Consider the following 18,304-nt stretch of genomic DNA (forward strand, 5'->3'; position numbering starts at 1 on the left):
ACTCGACTCCCGTTGATCAGCTTACTCACGAACCAATCCACGACACCATCCACGACACCATCCAGGAACAAATCCACGAACCAAACCAGGAACCAATCCAAGAACAAGTGCAGGAACCAATCCAGGAAGCAAGCCACGAAGAAATCCACGAAACAATCCACGACACGATCCAGGAACAGGAACCCATAAAAGAAAAAAAACAAACAAATTAAACATTAAAATAATAAAACATGACAATCAAGGGTTGTACTAGTTTTATTCTTAGTGAATCTGTATTAAAATACCTTGTTCCGGGGTCTTCTTGACGTCCGGTGCCACGCCCTGGTCTTCAATCTTCAGGAGGAGGTCCGTCCTCCTCGGCATCTGCCTTCAAAATGAGACGACATAGGCTTTTAAAGGCCTATGACGTCACATTTGTCGTCATATGGTTCCCACGGCCCTGATTGGGCCGTGAAAACCATGTGTTTTGGCCGATGTAAAAAAATTGATGACGTCACTTACACTGGCGACACACTTTATTCGAGCTTGGCTAGTCCCACGAATTCGGGTATACCCGGGTGTATTGAGGTTTGTGACTGTTTTCTGCCCGAGTGCATTGAGTTATTTTCCAGCAGGGATTGAAGCATTTTATTCCCGCTGGCTGCAATACTGCACAGTACATATATATATACTGCATTACAATTCATGAATTTATGCCATCTGGTAGACACGCGAAGCATTGCAGCCTATTAAATCCTAATCATTATCATTTAACAGATCAGCCGCCCATCAGCCAGGCATGAACCCAGGCTGGGAAGGCAAACGCAACGGGGCTTGTCAGAGGTGAGGAGCGGCGCATTCCAGGTATCTACCAGGTACATACCGGGTATTTGCTCGAATAAAGTGTGTCGGTGCAGTAAAGGCAATAGCAGCAAAGCCATTCTGATTGGCGGTGCTGGCATTGCCTTTAAGTGACGTCATCAATTTTTTTACATCGGCCAAAACAGATGGTTTTCACGGCCCAATCAGGGCCGTGGGAACCATATGACGACAAATGTGACGTCATAGGCCTTTAAAAGCCTATGTCGTCTCATTTTGAAGGCAGATGCCGAGGAGGACGGACCTCCTCCTGAAGATTGAAGACCAGGGCGTGGCACCGGACGTCAAGAAGACCCCGGAACAAGGTATTTTAATACAGATTCACTAAGAATAAAACTAGTACAACCCTTGATTGTCATGTTTTATTATTTTAATGTTTAATTTGTTTTTTTTTTTTCTTTTATGGGTTCCTGTTCCTGGATCGTGTCGTGGATTGTTTCGTGGATTTCTTCGTGGCTTGCTTCCTGGATTGGTTCCTGCACTTGTTCTTGGATTGGTTCCTGGTTTGGTTCGTGGATTTGTTCCTGGATGGTGTCGTGGATGGTGTCGTGGATTGGTTCGTGAGTAAGCTGATCAACGGGAGTCGGTGGGGGCAAGAAATGGTAAGTTAAATAAAGAAATGTACTTAATGTAACTGTTTTTTTTGTTGCTTTTTCATGTTTTCATTTTTTATAATGCATATCATTTCTTCCCACTGTATGTATGTCTGTATGTATGTGTACAGATATATATACAGGGTAAGAAATGATAGTGTTGTTAAAGCTTCTAATTCTGTATTGTTAATCATTGTGGCTATGCATTGATGTGTGCTAAATGTATTTTATTTTTAGACAGATGTAAGTTTTGGGCTTCCAGGCCGTACAGTAGGATATGGAAAGCCTTGCTTTAGTATATTGTAATTGATGTGGGGAACTTTTGACTATGTTTTGAAGTTGTTCTCTGTTAGGATAGCTTTAGTTCATTGTGTAATTGGTATGGATGGTATTTTAATTGTTTAGGGATGTAAGTGATGTGTGGTAATTCATTGATGGTGAGTTTATTGGATAAAATAATATACTTCTTGTGATGTATGGCGATTTGAGTGGGATTATTGTATTGTTAACATTGATTTGCAGCGTGTACATGCAGTTTACATGTTATGCTACATGTATACACTGTAAATGCAATGTTTTATGAGGCATGTGAGCCTACAGATTGAATGATTAAATGGAATTTGGTTAGGCAATTGGTTTTTATTTCACTGAGGATGTTATGCATAACTGTTGTAGGCATTGCAGGATGGCTTCACCCCTTAATTACCTTTCAGGTTAGTACCCGATAAGGTGATTAAGGGGTTCAGTGTTATGTTAATGATATTCAAATGTTGTGGCTATTACTAATGTTGGCAACGGACCCCAAGGATGATGCTGGCGACGGAGACTTCTTATTGATGAGGTTAGTTCAATTTTCTTTACATTTTAACGGTATTGAATGTGTTTAATAATGGCCAAATAATGTATTATCCCTATGTGGATAATAGTTATTTGGCACATTATTGTACTGTATGTGCTGGGGGAGGGGGTATTAGGCCCAAGGGTATTTGGTAGGACTCCCCTGTGGGTATTGGGTGAGGGTGGTTGGGGGGCTTTGTGGGGGAGGGTATGTGGGTGATGGTGGCTTAACCCCTTAATAACTGTAGCGGTTAATAACCGCTATGGTGATTAAGGGGTTAGGGGACATTAATTTGGATGTTGTAATTCTTGTGTTTGTTTTGCAGAAGCGGATGGGGCATGGGCAGGATGAAGATGAGGATGGCCTTCATCGTGGCAGTGGGACATGGGTGAGTGCTATATGTATTTAAAGTCTTTATTGTTGTGTATGTATTGTAAATGGACAACTGCACTATTATCCATTTGTGGATAATAGTCATTCTGCCCATTACTATACTGTATGTTAGGGGGGTATAGGTGTTGTTGGGTATATATATATATATATATATATATATATATATAATTATTTATTTATTTATTTATGTAGTTATTGTGGGGCTGGGGTGTGTTTTTTTATTATTGTGGGTAGTGGGGGTGTGTGAGGGGGCATTAGCCCCAACGGTGGTTGTTTAGGGCTTGCGGGTGGGTAGCGGGAGGCCTTAACCCCTTCAGGACCGTAGCGGTATTAACCGCTACGGTCGTGAAGGGGTTAAGTGCCCCCGCATCCCCCCCGCAAGTCCTAAACTCACACCCAGGGCCAAATACCCCCCTCACCCATCCCCGCTACCCACAATAACGCTGGCACGGTGGGTTAACCCCTTCATTGCCTTAGCGGTTAGCCGCTAAGGTAATGAAGTGGCTTTTAAATGCCTTTTTCCTGCCTCGGATGCATGCCGGGGGGCTCCGGTGCGGGTATCAGCTCGGGAGACCCCCGGCATCAATCACAGGCAGGAAAAAGGGCTGATTTTTCCTAAGTGTCGCCCTTGCCGATGCTTCTCCTTCAGCAAGTTGCCAACTTTAGTTGGCGGGCTGGATTGGCCATAAAATCTCCAATCTGGCCTGCCGATCAGCACCGAAAAGCTGATCGGGGTTTACTGAATTCAGGCGGGGAAAAAAAGTCCCGATAAGTGGCTTATCGGCAGCCGGGTGGCGAAATTTTTTTTTCTCGCAAGAAAAGTTGCCGATAATTCCCACTTATCGGGGCTTACTGAATCAGGAGGGCAAAAAACGGCTATAAAATGCCGAAAAAGCCTTATCGGGGCTTACTGCATGAGCCCTTAATCTGTACCCTGAAATTACAGTGCTGGCTACGTTGAACTCTTTTAGCAAAGCTGTCCTTTTCAGTAGCCCATCTCGCACGGTGAAGAAATTGATCACATATATGGACTGCGGCCAGTACATGTGCAGGAGGTAGAGCCAATTCGGAAGATACCAGGAATGCTGTAGGTGGATTTTTACGTGAAAGAGCATCCGCTTTTCCATTGTTTTTTCCTGGTTTGAAGGTCACATTGAATCGGAAATGGGAAAAGTTTAATGCCCGGTGAGCCAGACGTAGATTGGTACAGCGGACAGTCTGCAAATGTGTTAAGTTCTTATAATCAGTCCATACGTCCACTTCATGTTCTGCCCCCTCCAAAATATGTCTCCATTAAAGGAATGTTGCTCGGGTGGCCAAAAATGCTTTCTCCATAATTGTGCTGTTAATTTCAGCATTGGACAATTTTTCGTGAAAGAAAGGCAACGGGGTGGACAAAGGAATCCATAGGAGAACGTTGAGAAAGAACTGCATAATGGTAAGTGGTTGCTGAGGATCAGGGTGCATCAATACAGGTGTCGTGGATAATGTGCAATCTAGAAAAGCAGTTGCAGCTTGAGATCCCCAAGAAAAAGAAACATTTCCTAAGGAGGGTCATCAGTAGAAGGACCATAAGCAAAACATATTTATGTATATCTTTATTTATATAGCTCCATTAATGTACATAGCGCTTCACAGCAGTAATACACGTAACATAATAATATTAAATAACAAATAATACAAATAACACAATGGGAATAAGCACTTCAGACATACAAGTAACATTATGAAAAGGAGTCCCTGCCCCAAAGAGCTTACAATTTAAGTGGTAAGTAGGAAGAACGTGCAGAGACAGTAGGAAGGTGTTCTGGTTAGTGCGTCTGTGAGGGGCCAAGGTCGATGTATGAAGTGTATAGTATCAGCTACGGAGCTACTCATATGCTTTGTTAAGGAGGTGGGTTTTAAGATGTGTCTTAAAGGTGGATAGAGAGGGTGCTAGTCGGATATTGAGGGGAAGGGCATTCCAGAGGTGTGGGGCAGTGAGTGAAAAGGTTTAAGATGGGAGAGGGCTTTAGATACAAAATGGGTAGAGAGAGGACATCCTTGAGCAGAACGCAAGAGTCGGAATGTGTATAGCGAGAAATTAGGGGCAGAAGAGTATATAGCATTAAAATTGAGGAGGGGAATTGAGTGTGTAATATGGGATTTAATAGGAAGTCAGGAGAAGGAATTCAGCAGGAGAGATGCTGAGACAGAGTTAGGAGAGAGTTGAGTGATTCTGGCAGCATCAGTTAGGATAGATTGTAGAGGAGACAAGTGGGAGGCAGGAAGGCCGGACAGCAGAAGGTTACAATAGTCGTGACAGGAGAATTATAGAAGTAGAGCAACAGAGGAAAGGGCGTGTATTTGCAATTATTGTGGAGGAAAAAACATCAGGTTTTAGCTACATTGTGAATGTGAGAGGAGAATGGGAGGAATGAGTCAAATGTGACACCTAGGCAGCGTGCTTGTGATACTGGGTGTATTATAGTGCTTCCAACAGTAATATAGAAGGAGGCAGTAGGACCAGGCTTGGGAGGAAGCATGAGGAGCTCAGTTTTTTTACATGTTAAGTTTGAGTCAGTGGAGGGCCATTCAGAATTATATAGCGGAGAGACATTCAGAGACTTTGGTCTGTACAGCAGGTTTAAGGTCACGGGTTGAAAAGTAAATTTGTGTGTCAACAGCATAGAGGTGATTTGAATCCAAGAGATATGATAAGGTTACCTAGAGAGAATGTGTAAAGATAAAAGAGAATCGGTCCCAAACAGACCCCTGGGCTACCCCCAGAGAAAGATTGATAGAGAAGAAAGAGGTGTTAGCAAATGAGACACTGAAAGTACGATGGGAGAGGTAAGAGGAAATCCAGGATAGAGCTCTGTTCCAGATACCAAAAGTATGGAGTATGTGAAGGAGAAGAGGGTGGTCCACAGTATCAAAAGCTGCAGAGTGGACGAGCAATATGAGCAGAGTGTAAAGTCATGAATAAACAGCCAATAAAAGTTAGCAAATCCTAAAAATCTGTGGGGGGTGGCTACTCCTGTATAGCCTGGATCTTTCGATCATCCAGAGCTATTCCAGAGGCTAAGAGCACATACCCCAGAAATTATTTTGGGAAGAATCATTATTACTCTTCATATACTGTAGTTGAGCATCTTCGTTTCCCGACCTCGGGGCTTGATTAGGATGGACAGTACAATCATGCATTAAAAAGGCCAGAATTACTGGCATACAGGAGAAGCGATTCGGACCTACGTTGTCGTCTCTTCTCTAGTGTCAAGGGACGCCTGGTAGACCCAATCTGCATAGGTTCAGGTGGAGAATCTTGCCTTGTAACTTCATTGTGCGTAGCTGAGCGTCGGAGCGCAATGTGACGTTTTGTGGCTCTGCGTTCCCCCAGCCGGAGATCGATCTGGCGTACAAGGTCTACCATTGCAGAACAAGTCTCTGGATGAGCAACACAAACCAGTTCATCTTTGAGATCATCTCTAAGTCCACGTCGGAAAATTGAAGATTGAGCATTATCGGTCCAATCGGTCCCAGCCATCAAACTCTGGAACTTTAAAATATAAGTTGACAAATCATCAGAGCCTTGTTTAAGTCCCAGAAGCGGATATTCAGCTGCCTGGCTAGAACCTCTGCAAGAAAAAGCTTTCTTAAACTCGGCCTTAAAGTCAGTATAATTTTCCAAAAGTGGACTGTTCTGAGCGAGTAGTGGTGTCACCCACATAAGGGCATCCCCCGTCAGGTGACAGAGGATGAACCCAATCTTAGCTTGATCGGACAGAAAAATGGCCTGACGAAAACGAAAATGGATATTGCACTGGTTAAAGAAAACCTGAAATGTGTCCGCTTTCCCATCATAGCGGTCAGGCATGGGTAAGGCCGGGACTGGAACAGCGGGGCCAGTGGTCATCTCAACCTGAGTCACTTGAGTTTGTAAGGCAAGGATGGTAGTCTGAAGCAAGGCATGCTCCGCCTGTAAGGTGGTGACTTCTCCCTGCAGGTATTGCAGCGCATTGCGGATCTCCTGTATGTCAGCCATGTCTCTCCAGGTGGATGAAGTCTTTTTTTTTGGCTTCATAAACTGTCAATGTTCGAAGGAAAATCCACAGGGAGAGTGTGTAGTACCCTGGCAGCTTTAACCAAGAGGCTGGATCCGTGGTGCAATGTAGACGGAGAGTTCAGGCCGGAGCAGGCGGATGGGGTAGTCAGACGCTCCAACGTCAGCGCAGGGACCAAACAGAAGAATAGTGGATCAAGCCAAAGGTCAGAGCAAGCAGCAAAGTAATAAGACAAGCAGCAGTGAACCTGCCTCCAGGGTAGCAAGTTTGTTGTGAAGCACAGTAGGACAGGTGCCTTTTTATAGGCCGTGGGAAGTCAGGTGGTGTAGTCAGCATAGTTGTGTGCTGAGGGCCTGTATAGAATGACGCAGTCCCTGCATGCAGGTTCTTACATCTTAATTGTTTCTGAAAGTTTATTCTCATTTCTTCATTCTTGTTTCAACCTGTTGACTGTAGGGCCTATGACACCATGCTATAAAATTGTCTACTAGCACCGTAAAAGGATCACGAAATATCCTCCACAATGGATTTAAAAAAGACAAGAGTAATCAAGGCTAGCGGATACAGTAAATATACATGTAGATTATATATATATATATATATATATATATATATATATATATATATATATATATATATATATAAATATTGGCCCATTTTTGAGGGAGTAGGTTCAGTTTGCACTTTTTTGTTTATATTTACATTGTGGAAAATGTGACTTATTAAATAGTTATTGGAATTATTCAGCAATGATGGTGAAAAAATCCAACACATGTAAACTAAGCAATAAGCATCTTGTACGACATATACATTGACACACTTGAAAAAAAATGTTAATTATAATTGAACTCAGCTTGCTTCGCTAGTATGTGATGCTCTAAAATACCATTACTGTCATTCTGAACTGAGCTGTCACACGACTCACATACTGTACATGAGAATGGCACCATTTATTATATTGTAATGTTATGTTTTATTGTAACAATATTATATATGGTCTATACATGTATAATCTCATCTGTAGCTTTTGGACTAAAAGAAACATGTAGAATGACAGCTACTATCATAAATCAATTGGCAAATATCTAATTTTCCACCCCTGGCCTTTTCCAAAAGACTGTATGAGTTCTAGAAAAAATATTCACTATAGCATATGTATGTAATGAGACACAGCAGGGAGTGAGTGTAGTTACATAGTTACATCGTTACATCGTTACATAGTTACATAGTAGATGAGGTTCAAAAAAGACTTACGTCCATCAAGTTCAACCTATGCTAAATTTAGATGACAGATACTTTATCGTATATCCGTTCTTACAGTATATTGATCCAGAGGAAGGCAAACAAAAACCCCAGTGAAATATCATCTGATATCTCATAAGGGGAAAAATAAATTCCTTCCTGACTCCAAGTAATCAGATTACTCCCTGGATCAACATCATTCCCATGTTTACTTATTTGGTATATCCCTGTATGCCTTTCCTTTCTAAAAAGATGTCCAAACTTTTTTTGAAGATATCTATTGTATCTGCCATCACAATCTCCATGGGTAATGAATTCCACGTTGTAATTGCCCTTACTGTAAAGAACCCTTTCCTTTGTTGCTGGAGAATTCTCCTTTCCTCCAACCGTAAGGGATTCCCCCGAGTCCTTTGTACTGCCCTTGGGATGAATAGTTCTATTGAAAGCTCCTTGTATTGTCCCCGAATATATTTGTATATAGCTATCATATCCCCTCTTAGGCCGCGCTTATAGTGCTGGCGACGGCGACGCGACCGATGACGTCGCCGTCGCCATTAGCGAAAGTTATAATTTGATTTGGAGCGACGTCGCTGGTGACAAGGCCAGTGACATCACGAAAGGGGGCGGGCCGCGGTCTCTGATAGGTTTAGAGACAGTCACATGTGGCGGCTGTCTCTAAAAAATCAAATAGACCCGGTTTCAAATTTTTTGGTTGCTCCGTCACTCCATCGCGGTCACGCTTACTATAAGCGCGTGCGACAGAGTCAATGTATTTGTTTTGGAGCAACGTTGCATCACCGTCGTCAGACACTATAAGCGCAGCCTAAGACACCTCTTTTCCCGCATGTAACAGGGGATTTATCCCTGTTCAGGAAATATGCCTCAAATCCAGCAGTGTGGTGGTTAACTGCTGATTGTCAATTAACCAACACCACCTGGCTCATTAGGTTTGTTAGAAAAGCCTGCCTTTGAGACAGGAAGTGAGATTTTTCCTGAGTCTCACAAGTTGTGGGACTGACCATAGGAACAGATGTCTTGAGCCTGCCAGAGACTGCACGCTGCCAGCAAGACACAGGGGAAAGGACTTCTAAAACCTGGAGAACAAAGAAGCCCTCCCCTACAAGAAACAGATAAGACTTTACTTTCTAAGACTTTTTGTATATCTGCATATATCAAGATATATGTTTGGGGCTGGGATACATGCTAATCTAAAGGGAGTTGTTGACTGCATAGGTTTAACTAGAAATACTCCCAAGTGGAACAGAAGCTTTGTTTAACCCCTTATTTGCATATGTTTGGATGATTTTCTGTGTTAAAGAAACAGGCGCAATAAAAGCCTTATTTAATTTAATCTTAAAAAGTCTCCATTGCATACCTCTGCACATGTCCTCTTACATATGGTGTCAGAAGTGGGATGAGAGGTGGCCCTTGAAGGTAAAAGGGGCCCCGGAGATTGCCTGTGAAATTTTTTTGTGCTTTTTGCCTACAAACAGCCTGAGCAACATAAACAGAGGATCTCATGCAGCAGAGACCAGAATTAAAGGGATACACATCCAGGCAGGAAATCTACACTGCACAGATGGACTCTTTTCCCCAATCCCAAGAGGAGAGAGAGAGACTGCTGAAGCAGGTAAACCTTACATGCCTATCACAATAAAGTGTAATATGGTCATTGAAATAGGGGTTTTGCCTTCCATCCGTAGTCAGGGTTCAAAAAGTAAGTTAGCCCTTAAAAAGGGATAGGCGTTTGTTGTTTTCAAATGTTTCACTGAAGCAGTGAATACAGATGGTGACCCACGAGCGGTACTGATTCTGCAAGTAAAGGCTGCCACACCGCATAGGACTACCAGCTGTGAATGGAGTATATGCAGAAAAGTGTGAAAATTGATGCAAGACTGTGCTGAAGCAGGGGAATTTTCAGTTAACAAGTGCTGAGGGTAAAATTGCCCTAATGGGAAAAAGGAATTGCTGAGCTGTGTAAAAGGTATCCCAAAGCCAATTGCTGAGTGTTGAGTCGCCCTGCCGGGAGTGAAAGAAATATTCCACTGCAAAGAATATTTTTTTTTCTGCAAGTAAAGTCTGTCTAGGTATCTTGGGAGTAAAACAGGCACCCAAAGTGTGAAGAGTGAATGCCATAATACCCAAAGTTGAGACTAAAAATTACTGAACTCAAGCAGAAAACCACATTATTTTGCTGAAGTGGAGGCATTTCACCTAGCAAGTAAATGGTGTAAAGCAAATAGAAGTTTTTACCTAGCAACTGCACATCCAGTATACCTAATGAGAGAGAATGCGTGCACAGTACTGCTGATATTGTAAAACTTGCCCAAGGAAAGAAAAAGAAAAAGTCTACAGAGATGCCTGTGAGAGCTACGACCTCTACAAGCAAAATATGCCCACCTGTAGGACTACCACAATTGGGGGTTCTAGCAAATACAGTGGCAACAGCTGCAATAGCGCCTCCTGAGGTCAGGAAGAGAATTACACCTGAGAGACCCAAAATGGAGGACAAGATGCAGCGTTCCTGTAATGAACCCTACCCCACGGAAGAGTGGCCCTTCCAGTCCAATAAAGAGGAAGACATCTCTTACAGGGAACCTGAACCGAGTCACACCCACAAAACACCCCAAGAATGGTGGGGGTGCCTGAACTCGGCACAAACCGAAAAGACCGCTCTCTATGATGATGAATATGATCGGCATGAGAAAGAGCGGGAGCAGCAGATCACCAAATATTTCTGTCAGCTAACGCAACTGCAAGAAAAGCCTGGCGTATACAATGAAGCCGCTGAAGTATCAAATAAAGAAGGAGACCCCAGTATTCCTGATGGGACAGAGTCATCCAAAACAAAAAGGCGGAAAAAGAAAAGCGGTTCTTCACTTACCGTGGAAGGAACAGACACGTCCGCAGATCCTGTGTGGGAAAAGGGGGACGAGTTGCCCTGCAGCCTAGAGAAAATGGAGAATTCGTCCCGCGGATAACCGAATATCCAAAGGGCCCAAGGCAGAAATTGTGTACCCCAAAGAAGTGTCTGTCCGGCGCCAACAGTGAGGAACCCTCAACCAACCATCCCAGGGAAGCGGAGCCAGAACCAGTGAGTGTTGATCCCTTGACCAGCCCTGAAGATGCCCTGAAAAATGCCAGGCATGACTGTGATATGCTCCGTTAACAATTGAAACAAAAGAAAGATGATTACACAGAGCTACAGAAAAATAACGTGAAGCTACAGAAAGATGTGCTCACAATTTACTCTTTGGCCAGGACAGAATTGGACGATCTCAAGACTGAGCTAGATGCTGCAAACACTACAAAAGTCACCATGGTGGAAAAACAGCCAATCCGATAAAATGATGGCTAAGCTGAAGCGGAAGTATGAGGAGGCACTGAAGGAGATTACAGTCTTTCAGCAAGAGGTTCACGGTCTTCGCCTAGAACTGAATGCCTCACAACAAGAGGTCAACAGTGTCCGGACAGAGGTGGACATATCCCAGAAGGAGGTTGATACACTCCGCACAGCACTGGATGCCTCACACCACGAGATCGGCACCTGCCGCACAAATCTGGAAGTCTCTAAAAAGGAACTTCACAGTCTCACGGATGAGCTGGACATCTCTCAAACTAACCTCAGTCTTAATATGAATCTCAAAATCTCTCTGAAGGAGCTTCAGACCCTTAACCTAGATATGGAAGTCTCCCGCCAGGAGACTGTCATTCTCAAAGCAGATGTGCGTAAATGGAAGGAGGGATACATGGAGGCCCTGAAAATTACAGAGACTGCAAAAAGAGAAAACTTAAAACTGAAAGAAGAAAATTCTCATTTTACAGACCTCGTCAAGGAAAAGAATGAAAAGCTGCACGAGCTTAAAGAAATAAATAAACTTTTGGAAGATGAGAAGTTTGAAGCAGAGCATCGACTGCAGAACCAACTGCAAGGTCTGCGTACGCACCTCCAGAAGGCCGAGGAGAAGCAGCAAACTCTGCAGGTAGACAATCTGCAGGCTGCTAAAGAAGTACAAGTGCTGCAGGAACGTCTGATTACCCAGTATGTCCCCGCAAAGCAGCATGAGAAACTGAAAGCTAGCTAAACACAAAGGGAACTGCCGCACAGCTAAATTGTAAACCACGGTGAGGTGCTAACTAGGTAAGGAAATAATGTATACAGGAGAAAAGGAAACCTAGTGTATAAGCACTCAATCACAACTAAACGTATAATGATAATGTTAAAATACTTTATTTATAATCAATTAATAAAAAAATGGGGTTTAAAATAAAATATATATCAAACAGCACATGACTGTGATCATTTGTAACATAACTATAAGTAGTTAAGTAGTTGGAGCATATGGGGATCCTTGATAGATATTCAGGATCTTGTGCTATAAATATAGCTTCCTACAGATTGGGAAGTAGGGCCGTTATAGGTCCACTATACAGATAGTGTCTCATTCAAGTATAGATGTATACTGTCAGAACGTATAATGGTGAACGTTCTGTGTATATGGTGACACTATGTGGTATATATATGTTAATATACCTAGGCAACAAATGCAGAGATATGCACTGTGTATGAAGCTACCTGTTATATCTGGTTCGTGAGTAGCTGGTGGGTGAACCTCAGTCACCCAGCACTGAGGGCTGCTTATCCGTAAGTGTGGCACTTCGAGGGAGCACTCAGTAAGCGGAAGCCACTTGAGCTGATTCTTAGAGTTACCCCGAGTTAATTCAGCCTGCCTTGGATGCATTAACACTCTATTGTGGAGGTCCTAACTGGATAATTAATTGCCTCTAACATTTCCATTCTCATAGGACTTAAGGGTTTCTATCTCTTCTCTAGTGCTTCGTTCGTGCTATATTTCATGGATCAGTAACCTGTCAGTGTCCCTATTACACCTACCTGCTTATACTTTCCTGATTGGGAGGGTCTGTGTGGGCCAACGGTGTACTCATCACTGCAACAATACTTACCCCATACAGGGGATGTACACGATCAGCTGCCTATGCACAAATACCCTTTCCTTTAGCCCAGTAGCCGAGCCACATAAATTTATCTATGCTACTCATGTCGACATTAATTTAATGATACCCTATTGAGGGTGTTCGTATTGGTCAATTAACTGCGCATACTCTGTAGTCCTTTGGTCACATGGCTCAAGTGGCTTCCGCTTACTGAGTGCTCCCGCGAAGTGCCACACTTACGGATAAGCAGCCCTCAGTGCTGGGTGACTGAGGTTCACCCACCAGCAACTCACGAACCAGATATAACAGGTAGCTTCATACACAGTGCATATCTCTGCATTGGTTGCCTAGGTATATTAACATATATAACACATAGTGTCACCATATACACAGAACGTTCACCATTATACGTTCTGACAGTATACATCTATACTTGAATGAGACACTATCTGTATAGTGGACCTATAACGGCCCTACTTCCCAATCTGTAGGAAGCTATATTTATAGCACAAGATCCTGAATATCTATCAAGGATCCCCATATGCTCCAACTACTTAACTACTTATAGTTATGTTACAAATGATCACAGTCACGTGCTGTTTGATATATATTTTATTTTAAACCCCATTTTTGTATTCATTGATTACAAATAAAGTATTTTAACATTATCATTATACATTTAGTTGTGATTGAGTGCTTATACACTAGGTTTCCTTTTCTCCTGGAAACTGAAAGCTACCCTGAGCATCACCAAAGCTACCCAGAGCATCGCTAGAGGCCAAGCTTAGAGCCCAGGTGACTCGGCACAAGAGGGAGCACAAGAAGGTCCAGAAACTGAGACAAGTAACTGTGGCCCGAGCAAAGAAATTCACAGTGCTTCACAATACAATGAAAATGTGGAAGCAAGCTCAGAGAAAGCAAAGTGTGCAGATAAATTCCCTGAGAAGAGACTTGCAAGACGCACTCAAAAAACAGGGATCTCTTGCGGATGAGATTACAGTTCTACAAGGACAAGTATTGACCCTGACCAAGCATCAGTATCCCACAGCCACAAAAACCCATGAAGACAAGGGTACAGTGAGAGCTGGGAATACCGTTCGTCTGAAAAACAAGGTTGCAAAATTTGAACCATCTGAACAAGCACTAGCAAAACCTTCAGCCACCCAACAGGCAACAAAAAAAGGTACACGTGCTGATTCAATACCAGAAGAATCCTTAGCTGATGAAGCTGAAAAGATGGGACATTCTCTGGAAGTGGATGTGGAATTGCAACTCAATCCCAAAGAAGCTGAACTAGCAACTCCATTGAGTGAAAAAAGTGCAGAGAGACAGCTTCAAGAGCGGAAAACTCAAAGGGCTGTTTTTAAACGCTCTGCAACTGTTGCCATACAGTCTGCCTTCAATAAGAGGAGCACCCGACGCAAGGGAAATCTCATGACCTCGCACGCAGTAAAAAGACTATACTTGGAAAAAGTCCTCCTCGAGAGACTGAGGAGTGCTGATCTCAAGCACCTTCGGGAGGAGACACGAATAAACTGGAGAAAGGGCTCCAATCCCAGCGGGACTGAGGTTTCTCTTCCTCCACCCACTCCCATTCAAGTCACAGAGATATCTCAAATGAGAGTGGAAGGATGGGCTTTGGCCGTGGCAAGCCCGAGCTTCCCACAAACAGGGGAGGTATGTAACAGGGGATTTATCCCTGTTCAGGAAATGTGCCTCTAATCCAGCAGTGTGGTGGTTAACTGCTGATAGTCAATTAACCAACACCACCTGGCTGATAAGGTTTGTTAGAAAAGCCTGCCTTTGAGACAGGAAGTGAGATTTTTCCTGAGTCTCACAAGTTGTGGGACTGACCATAGGAACAGACGTCTTGAACCTGCCAGAGACTGCACGCTGCCAGCAAGACACAGGGGAAAGGACTTCTAAAACCTGGAGAACAAAGAAGCCTTCCCCTACAAGAAACCGATAAGACTTTACTTTCTAAGACTTTTTGTATATCTGCATATATCAAAATATGTGTTTGCGGCTGGGAGACATGCTAATCTAAAGGGAGTTGTTGACTGCATAGGTTTAACTAGAAATACTCCCAAGTGGAACAGAAGCTTTGTTTGACCCCTTATTTGCATACGTTTGGATGATTTTTTGTGTTAAAGAAACAGGCGCAATAAAAGCCTTATTTAATTTCACCTTAAAAAGTCTCCATTGAATACCTCTGCACATGTCCTCTTACACCGCTATACACCATCCCGACTAGCGTTCTGCTCAAGGATTTTTTCTCTCTACCCTTTTGTGTCTAAAGCCCTCTCCCGCCTTAAACCTTTCTCACTCACTGCACCACACCTCTGGAATGATCTTCACCTCAATATCTGACTAGCATCCTCTCTATCCTCTTTTAGGACCCATCTTAAACACACCTCCTTAACAAAGCATATGAGTAGCTCCGTGGCTGATACTATACACCTCTTACATAAACCTTGGCCCCTTGCAGATGCACTTACCAGAACACCTTCCACAGAGTCTCTGTACGTTCCTCCTACTTACCAATTAGATTGTAAGCTCTTTGGGGCAGGGACTCCTTTTCCTAAATGTCACTTATGTCTGAAAACACTTCTTCGCATTATGTGCTATTTATGTCTTATTTGTATTTATTATTTATATGATTATCACGTGTATTACTGCTGTGAAGTGCTATGTACATTAATGGCATTATATAAATAAAGATAAAGTTATGTAAACCAATCTAATTTAGCGAGCCTCTTCTCATAAATCAGATTATCCATCCCCTTTATTCATTTGGTGACTCTTCTCTGCACTTTCTCTAGTTCCATAATGTCTTTTCTAAGGAGTCGTGCCCAAAATTGAACTCCAAATTCAAGGCGCGGCCTTACTAATGCTTTAAAAAGGAGAATAATAGTGATGAGCATATAATCAGTGGCGGAGTTCAGATTTTGTCGCCTGTCGGCACTTACCCTGGGCCGTCACCTCCTTCATTCCACCCTCCTCCTTCAGCGTCGCCGCAATGTCACATGACGATGTATTTCCATGGCAACACATCGCCATGGGATGTCACAGAGTTATTTGATACCGCAACGCTGAAAGAGGAGGGCGGAGTGAATGAGAAGGTAAGAGACCTTTACAGAGCCTGCACGCTCTCCCCTGGCAGTCAGTGGGGTTACCTGGCCAGCCTTAGACTTTGCGGGCCCATCTATTAAAAAAAAAAGGGGGCGACTTACCTAGACCTAGCGTCAACAGGAGGGAGAGGAGGAAGCGCAGGTCCCGATGGTGAGGGGTCCAAGACGGCCGCCTTGCTTGCCTTGTCCTAAGTCCGGCCCTGGGAAAGAGAGCGGGGCCTCTGTATTCCGCCCCGGGCATATCGGGCCTAATAGGAAATCCACCACTGCATATAATAATTGCACAGTGCGAGTGTCTTGTTCATCTTGATGAGTCTTTAAACATATGAATAAAGTCACATTATTCCTTAAAGTGTTTTATTAAAAGTAAGTGCAAGAACTTGGCAAAATAAACAGATCTCTGAGAATATAGAAATAATGCTGTATTTCTATTCTGAGCGTCCAACAGCAGCGCTGGAAAATAGCTTATTTACCAATGTTTCCTGGTTGCAAAACGGATGGAATAATGGCATAAAATATAGCACCAGATTTATGAACGAAACATCACATTGCTCTAGGCACTGTTGTTTGTAGCAGGGTTGCAGATATAAGACTCAATAAATAGACCCATAGCATTTCCTGCTGTTGGCATTGAATGGAAAACAGAAGCATACAATTATCTGTCTAGTTTTCGGGCCCTGTAGAGAGACTTATGGCTGTGAAAGAAGCAGTTAAGTGTGATTATTCCCTCAGGATCACTCGGTCAATCAACCGTTCAGAGGACTTAGATCATGCAACGAGACCTAGAAACAAAGCCAGCACTACCTAATATACAGCAGCCAGCAGCTCCACCTAATGGACAAGGTTATATGCACCGATGTGCTAATATATTGTGAGGAAAGCAATTTAGAAGAGTATTGCCAAAATGGTAGATTTGAACATACAGATGTATACATTGTGTCCGCAGCCACAGGAAGAAAAGCAAAACGCGGCAGCTCTGGGGACAGTAAAAGCTGCGGCTGTTGGTAGGGGGTCCGTTCAGCTGGGGGAAGCCGGGGGGTTCGCGCAGAGGTTTCCCCCAGCACATCTGTACGCGTGTATTTTTTGTAAGATCATTGAATATCAATGTATTTACACTTATATTACTTTATTAATTGCATTATTATGTAGGGTTTTTGCACGCGTGTAAAGATATGTAATTGCACACCGATAATCCCACAGTATAGCCCCTAGTTAACCCTTTTGAGTGACAGAGGTGTCATGGCGTCCGAGTGCCAGAACCCCTCCGGCACAATGCTGTTATGTGACCGCGGCAGCCATTTTCTGGGAAACGGAATAGGAGGGGCCCTCCTGCTCCGTTTTCCTTAATGTATGGATCGCGTCTTGTGCTGTATGGGAACGCAGGACGCAATCTAATCAGCAATAAACAGAGCCTTTGAGTATAATGTAGTCGCTGCATCATGGGGGCCCCTGAGCGCCAGTCCCCATGGCGTAGTGACTATGTCCTGTGGCACCCAAAGGGTTAATATGCAGTGACGACACCGCTGGAAAAATAGATCCTCCACCACGATGAGGCTGCTTATTGAGACATTATTATGAGACAGCGTATTGATGAAGAGCCAAAATAATTTCCAGCATGGGGAAGTGGATTCACAGCATATTGAATAAAGGGCTATGTTTTACCCTACTTCTGACAAAGGCCCCGATTTAATATGTGGTGAAGACACCTTCCCTGTGCTCAGGGCCACCAACAACATTCCTGGGGCCCAGGACTATAGCTAAGGGCCCTCCCTGTCGACGGCCTTGCCAGGCACCCCCCCCTCTTTCTGTTACACACATCTTCACTCTTAACAGCCACCTTCATTCCCCCCTCTGACTCTGCCCCTCTCTCCCCCCATCTTACACTCTTTGGCTTCGATTGTACCAGCTCCGGCTGGGCGTGTGCGCTATCTGGTGATGTCATAGCTGCGCCGCAGCCGAGCGACATGTGCACTGCAGGTAGGGCTAAGTCCCCGCTGGCGCTGAGTGCGCTCATGCTTGGAGAGCACTCCAAGCATGAGCGCCGGGTGTCCTGTTTGTATGCACACACGGGGGAGGGGGAGGGCATTGCGTGTAGTTGAGCGCGCGGGTAAGTATAGTTTTTTTGTTTACCTAAGCGCCGATCGCAGCTGAGAGTGTGCACGCGCACGAGCTCCGCGCGCACCGCGTGAGCAGGGTCTTACATATATCTATATATGTAATTCTCCGCCGCAAGCGCCACCCGCTCAGCGC

This window comes from Ascaphus truei, chromosome 18 (assembly GCF_040206685.1).
Source record: "Ascaphus truei isolate aAscTru1 chromosome 18, aAscTru1.hap1, whole genome shotgun sequence".
NCBI classification, from domain to species: domain Eukaryota; kingdom Metazoa; phylum Chordata; class Amphibia; order Anura; family Ascaphidae; genus Ascaphus; species Ascaphus truei.